The 7,744-nt window shown below is 40.9% G+C and overlaps 1 long non-coding RNA gene across 1 annotated transcript; it reads left to right on the top strand.

The window, feature by feature from the left end:
* Positions 1 to 5,489: 5,489 nt before the first annotated feature.
* LOC119890669 lies at positions 5,490 to 7,135 on the top strand. The gene is made up of 2 exons (XR_005442273.1): positions 5,490 to 5,857; positions 6,036 to 7,135. It is a non-coding gene; the product is annotated as an uncharacterized LOC119890669 (long non-coding RNA).
* Positions 7,136 to 7,744: the final 609 nt, after the last annotated feature.

Raw genomic sequence — 7,744 nt, 5'->3', positions numbered from 1 at the left:
GAACCCAAAACTGTGCTGTATGGTGCTTTGAATATAAGATGCTCGAATCGCTGAAATAGCCTCATTTCCACATTCACAACAATTCCCTAACAGGATGCGCTGCAGCAGGGGAAGCTGGGGATTAAGCTGAATTGTCATTGGGGTTTGTATCGCTGCATGAACCGGGGAAGAGAGTCAGAATGAGTGGGAGGTAAAAAAAAAAATGTAAGTCGCCCTCGGGTGCAGGGGGGTCTACTTAGCACATGAATAATGTAATGAAATGGCTGCCGATTTATTTTACAGTAAACACACCCTTTTGACAGAATGTCCTCAGACGGCAAGTGTTTGTAGGTGGTTGTGTGTTATGACACCTCTGTACATTGCTTGCATGCTTGTGTGCACATCAGTGTCTGTATGTAGTCGTCTGTGTATGTGCCATCGAGTGATGTTTAAGTGTGAACCCTGCGCGAGGTGCAGGCTGAGCTCATCACAGGTGAGGGCCGTGTGTGGGCTGCTGTCACCTGTCCTCCATCATTTCACCTCCCCTGCATGTCCCCGAATCTCACGGCTGTTTCATGTCATTCATTAATGAATGCCCCAGGGCCAACAATAGCTCACTACAGCCTTTTATTACTGTCACTTCACTCTCAGAGCCGTCAAGGTCAAATCTGCTTCACTGTCGTTCACCTGTCACACTCAGCTTGCTGACATTTGTGTTATAGAGAGCAGGGAGGAATGTGTGTGTGGGTGCCTAAAAAAGAGGAAGAGGGTGAAGGAGAGAAAGAGACAGAATGACAGAGAGGAGAAGGAAGGGAAATAATAAAACGTCAGGAGGGCTGCAGTGTGAACAGATGTAGCCTGTTCTCTGTCCTTGATTAACCGTGATGAGTATAGCTCCTATGAGAGTACAATATGTAAGTAAAATTATAACGGCAACTTGTTTCCTGGGGAGAATGTTTAATCACAGTGGGTTTTTTGGTGATCAGTTTTCAAAGACAGTTGAAGACTTTATAATGTTAAATGTTGCATCTGTCATAAACTGAAGGAGAGTTATTATAACTTTGATCAATTAACTTTAATTTAATTTCCTGTATGATAAATTTTGTACTGTATACACTATACAAAATGTAATGTGGACTAAGGCTCTGGTAAAAGACTGGTGTGAACAATGAGGTTGAAAAAAAGAAATATAGAATGAAGGATGAAAATGAAATACAAGTTAAACTATGAATTAAAATGTCTCAAACACTTGAGTGCAAATATGCAATGTGTATATACACATATGCATATATACACTAACCGGCCACTTCATTAGGTACACCTGTTCAGTTGCTTGTTAACACAAATATAGCTAATCAGCCAATAACATGGCAGCAACTCAATGCATTAAGGCAAGACAACTGTTCGGTCTCACATCCATGACAACAAAAATGGACCTTCAGATCACTGAGGAGCCTGTCTTTAAGGCTTTAGACAAAGAACAAGCTAAAGACAAAAAGGACAAGGCCATGCGGTTTGTCTTTTGCAAAGGGGTCAGAGAACAATGGAAAGCCCAGACGGGCCCTAGTCAGTTAATTCACAGCTACCTGTGAACTCTAACTTTAAAACCAAACCAAAGGTTTGTATTGGCCGAAGCTTCCAGGGGGCAGAGTAATCCCAGGAAGTACAGCCATTTTGTGAACAGAGGCTATAAAACCAAGGGGTTAAGCCAGAAATCGGACAGTGAGAGCGAGAAACTATATATAAAAAGAGTGAAGCCGACCAAAGCCTGCATGGAGGGATCCATGTAGGCCCAAAAAGGATGTCAAAACCCTGTGACTTGATGGTGATACCTTGCTCGGTGTCATTACTGGCCATTTTTTTCTCTTAATAAAATAAGAGCTGATCTAAGCCGGAATTGAACTTGAAGATTTCTCTCAAAGGAAGAAAACTCTGCCTCTTCACCATCAAGTTGTTGATCATTGACCTATGCTTGAGTTGAATTTTAAGAAGTCGTTGCCTGTGATTATTTGTGTATAATGTTGCAGTAAGAGTTGGTTACCATGGCCAGTGTACGAATTCACCCTTCTTTGTTTATATTTGGCTCATATTTGGTTATTGGCATGAACAACATGAAAGCATGGATCCATCCCGCCTTGTCAACGGTTCAGGCTGGTGGTGGTGTAATGGTGTGGAGGATATTTTCTTGGCACACTTCGGACCCATACCTGGGTATTGTTGTTGACCATGTCAATCCCTTGATGACCACAGTGTACCCATCTTCTGATGGCTACTTCCAGCAGGATAATGCACCATGTCACACAACTCAGATTATCTCAAACTGGTTTCTTGAACATGACAATGAGTTCACTGTACTCCAATCCAATAGAGCACCTTTGGGATGTGGTGAGTGGAGATTCATTTCATGGATGTGCAGCTGACAAATCTGCAGCAACTTGTGATGCTTTCATGTCAAGATGGAAAAGTCTCTGAGGAATGTTTCCAACACCTTATTGAAAGTATGCTACAAAGAATTAAGGCAGTTCTGAAGGCAAAAGTGGGTCCAACTCGGTACTAGCAAGCTGTATCTAATAAAGTGTCCAGTAAGTATATATACTGTACATACCATAAACACACAGATATATGTATAGCACTGGCCTGTATGAATCCACATTAACTGGTTAGCTGTGTGTTTTGACATGAATGTGATTGGCTTCAGACTGATTGTTGTAATGATGAGCAGGTGTTACAGATGTGACACTGCAGGATCTGTTTTGCATGTCCTGGGAAATTCCTAATTTGTCACCAACCTTCAGTGTGCAAAGCAAGTGCCTTTATTTGATGTGTAAAATGAGGATCATTACATCGGCACATTGTTTTCTCTTTAAAACGTGTCTTGGAGTAAAAACAAAAAAGTATTTTCTGTTTCAAATAGGTTCAAACATCTGGTTTTAGTAACTTTATTTTTCTCAGAAACGTGCTGTTGTTGTAATTAAATCAGTGTTTCCTCACTTGTGTTGCATTGCTCATTATCCTTGCCTACAACCATCTCGATTTTGAATGCCCCATGACAAGTGGGCCTGAGAAAGAGCTTCTCTTTTAAATTTTTATGCTCAGAACAGAAAAATGCTTCTTCTGTGTTACGAGGATTTGGGGTCTTTGTTAACAGAGAACAACTCTGTTCGTAGTGACGTTGTCGTGCTTTTTTGCTTTTTTTCTCAGAAATTGTTGTTCAGGCTGGCTTCATTCCTTGTCTTGTGAACTTTGGTGATGATGGAAAAGACTGGAGTAACGCCTCAGGGGGCAAAGTATGACATCAAGCAGTGTATATAAAAGTTGGTCAAAGTGCAGAGTACATCGGCAAGTACTGCATGTGGAAAGAACTATGGACTTAACACGAGATAGCAGGAACTTGTACGATGTTCTATACAGGCTGACAGTCAATCAGCATCTTTTTCTCCATAGAATTCATTTTGTATACACATCCTCAATTCCAATTCTCGTCTTGAAAAGAGGACCATTTTCCAGACAGTGATGTCCTCCCATAACTCGTCTCCCGGTGTCTGTGCGTGTTTTTAACAGGCAGACCCATGGGGCTACAGTCTAGCAAGCCTTGCAACTTGTGCCTACAAAGTAAGGACGAATGTAGACCGGCTGGTGTCTGCTCATGTGTGTGTGACAACTGGAGATATTGCTCTGACCGCTGCTGTGACATCTGCTGCCAGATGTGTGTGGACGTGTGCTCTGGCTTGTGTTCAGGAGACTGCAGCTACACCTTCTGTGCTTTCTGCCTCCGCCTGGCACAGAACTGTGTCTCACTTTTGACCACCCAGCAAACTGAAACATCAGAGGGACAACGTAAGTCTCTTATTCATAATGCAACCATTATACCGTGATCTTCGGCTAACCTAAATTGACCCTGCATGTTTTAATCTGGCTATGATGAATCCAAAACAGCATGCCAAGTGAACATGTGACAGACATGTGACCAAACCCAAAATATACCTTGATTTTAAGAGCCCGTAACTATAGGTAAATTAAATTTAGCTTTGGCATTTTTGTTTTGTCAGCTCCAGAGTCTTGACATATGCTGTGGGATTTTAATGCAACTAGGTCCATTGTTTCATCAAAGACAGGATTAATGCCAATTTCAGCTGCACTGTAACTAAATTAGGAGATATTTCATTTGAGCTATTTAATCCACATTGACCTCTAAAATTTCTGCCAAGCGCACTATGGAATAGATCCAGCCATTTGTATTGTTTGCTTCCAAGTGCATTTCAGTGATAGTGTAAGTGCATTTCAGTGGCGAAGAGCTCTTTGATCCCAAGACATGTCAACAATAACAGAAGTCTCAATGCATTTAACTACAAACAGTAATCGCTCTCTAACTAAAAGGGTCAACACAGGCCTGTGTATGTAAATCGTCTAAAGATAACTTGAGTTGACCTGTCAGTGTTAAATCTAAGTTTCAACAAACATGACCTTAATCCCCTCTATCACATTGCCAGGCTATGTTTTTTTCTTATGTTAAATAGGTTTTGTTCTGATGTTGTGCCTGTCACTGGGTTTTTCTGGGTTTTGAATAACCAGTATAGTGCTCCTTCACTCTGTGCGCGCTGATATGGTGACAAAAGAACAGCACTGTGCTGAGATGTATGAGGAGCATTGTGAGAGAAGAAAACTGTTCATTTTCTGAGTGCAGTATTTAGAGGAGAGTAAGTCCAGAAACTGAGCTACCAGCATGGAGGAAGAGCACTTAAGTTCAGGGGTGATAAAGGTCTTGACCATTAGAGTACCATAGAGAAAGAGAATAAGCATCTCTCCAGATTTCTGAAAGTGATGATTTAGTCTAGTGTTTTGTGTTAATTGAGATCAATTTTCCAAGTAAAAAGGAAAGGCGTTTTTGTGATGGGGACCCTGAGGTCAGTAGGACAGAGTGGATGAGGAGCAGCAGAGCAGACAGATCCAGGGCGTGACCATCTATTGTGTGTGGGGGAAGTAGACATGTTTGGTGTGTCATGTGGTGTTAAGTGAATAAGCTACAGTCCCAAAAGCCAGATGTTTTAAAAGTGTGCTTGACTGCTGAAGCCAACAAGCATCAAAGGGTTTGTTTATTCATCTATTGGTGTATTAACAGGGACACTGTCATGGCTTTGGTTTTGAGTGTTGTTATTTCCTGTTTAATGTTCACAAACTCCTCTTGAGTCTTGGTGCACTCCTCTCCCTATTTCTGTGTTTTCTTGTTGTCTTCATTGGATTATGTTTTTCCTTAAGTCTTTTCTTCATTTATTTTTTTTCCTCCTCTTTTATATTTATTTGATTAACTGTGATGAATTGTTGTGTGTGGACCATGTTGGTGTTTTGAATAGGCGAACAAATGCTATATATATAGCCCTAGTTTAGTCTAGTGCCACTTGCATATTGTGACTGACCTGGGGTCATAGTGCAATTAGACTCTGCCCATGTTTTCACTGACTTACCAGTTTATTAGGAACACCTGTGCAATCTGCTGCAATTCTGTGCAACAACAGCAACACTAATTGGATTTCTCTTTCCCCTTCCTCTTCCTCCTCGCAAATCAAAAAGGACCAAAGAGTGATTCATAAAGGTTGTTGACAAAGGCTTCTTCAGCTTACAAACAATAAGCATCTGGCAGCATGAAATTCCATAGGGCTATTTGACCCCCTCCATAACCTACAGACGACAGCAGTCAGTGGAATGATATCTCTCCTTTGCATCAGATTGATTGACAGGAATGTATTGAAGAGAGTCTGACTGCTTCCTTCCACAGCGACTGTGGAGCCACACTTTGGACTGCTGTCTAATGAAGATGAGGCTGAGAAGCACAGAGACTTTGACAGCGGGTGTAAAAAGAGCTGCAGTGTGTGAGTGACTTGTAAGTTCATGAAATCTTTTGTGTTAGAAGACAAATAATGTATTTATATCTAATTGTTTTGTACTTTAAAATATAACGTGAATATTTGAATTCAGTCAAAACATAATGTAGAAACATGATTTGCTGATGGACTACCAGAGGTATTACAAGTAGTATTTGTGTGTTTTTGTGTTTTCAGAACAATGGCCTTCACAATAAGCTCAAGCTAATCACCGCTATCATAGCTGAACAAAGGCTCTCTGAACAAAACAAGCTTTGCTTCTCTTGGGTAACACCAATGTGATGGTAGAGACTGTATACTACTTAACACTCATGTCACCACATTTCCAGCCCCATGCTGCACCTCATTTCATGCGGATGGATTTATTTCCTGTGTATCTGGGTGTTTTGGTTACAAGAAAAGGATAACTACTTCATCCATATTTTTCAGCACAGGACAGAGACAAACAGGATCCCCTCACACCAGCCAAGCCAAAGTGTTGCAATTTTCACATGTGGAAGATTAAACTACAATGTGGAAATAGCCTCATCCTGGCACACAAATGCACTACTTCAAAGCAGTCGTAAGATTGTTTTGCACTTTGAGGCAAACAAAAATACAATTTGGTTGCACACAGTGTACAATCTGATATCTCCTTGTAAGATAAGGGAGCCTGAGGACACAAGGTGCAATTTGCTTCCACTGAATTAGACCTTTTTATTATCCTCCATGAAATTGCTAGTTTATGGGAATTTAAATGATTGAGTGAGACATGTCCCAGAATCGAAAGCTAAGAATAAGGTCTCACGAGGAAAATCTATCAACAGAGTGCGATGGGCTGTGTTGTGTCCCCAACTGTACTGATCTCTGCTCCTGTTTTTCTCCTCCTCCTTGTCCCTCTTGACTCTGCAGTGCATTTAGTCTAACTCAAATTCGTTTCCCTCTCAAACTCAGAGGATATGTCGTGTGGCCTAGTTTACTCCTTGAACTGACCTTATCATCCTGAAAAGTTTTGCGTGTCTATATTTATAACATCTGCAGTAAATCCTGGGAGTCCAAAACAATTTGTATAGACTTTACTCACCTTGATTGAGCAATTGTCTCTGACTGTGATTTCATGGTGTATATTTTTGTTCTTGCTTATTTGCTTTAAATATCTAGGGAGTAGAGGACTAAAATGTTGAAGTCTTGATTTAATATCAGAAGTCCAGTAGGAGCTCTGATGGGAACTGAAATATTGTTCACAAATTTTGCACTGAGATCAATAAAGATTGGGTACTACTGCAGCAAACCTGGAATATTTTGTGTCAAAAGTATTTTGTGAATGTGTCTTATACTGTATTTATCCTTTTTTGTTAACACTGGGTTGAGTCGTCATCTTGTACAGTGTGGACTTGTGCACCATATCTTTAAATCCCGCGTCTCAGGGGGCCTGTCTTGAAAGATGTGTTCAGTTACAACCAGCAGAATGTTGGCACACATCATGCTAAGATAGAAAGTCAGCGCGAGGCCCCAAATAACTGGGGATCTGCCTCAAAAAAGTGTAGTGGGAAGAACACAATTTGATCTCTTGTGAGGATTTTTCCCCACCTTTGCTGTCTTTCATCTTCTTCCCTTTTTTTTTCTGTCTTTGTGGCTGAGTGCATTTCTCTCACCTCGCTCGCTGTCTGTGTTCTCTTCACATGAATTGCATTGCTTTTAGTGAATGTCTCCTGGTTAGGTGTGGAGAAAGGTATTGTGTGCTCCTGTCAGTCAACTAGATTACAGCTCTAGAGGATCCTTATTGCTCACCCTCCAAAAATAAGAAGATGGCTCCTAACTTTGTCGGCCAGATATATCTGAAGGTGTTTTTTTTGTGTTTTTTTTTCATTTTGGGGGTTGGTAGTACAAAAAACTCAACATGAGAG

Source organism: Micropterus salmoides, unplaced genomic scaffold, assembly GCF_014851395.1.
Source record: "Micropterus salmoides isolate LMB-PRFRI ecotype aquatic unplaced genomic scaffold, ASM1485139v1 Ms_hic_scaffold_10, whole genome shotgun sequence".
Lineage (NCBI taxonomy): Eukaryota > Metazoa > Chordata > Actinopteri > Centrarchiformes > Centrarchidae > Micropterus > Micropterus salmoides.
This window is presented reverse-complemented; position numbering and strand designations above follow the sequence as displayed.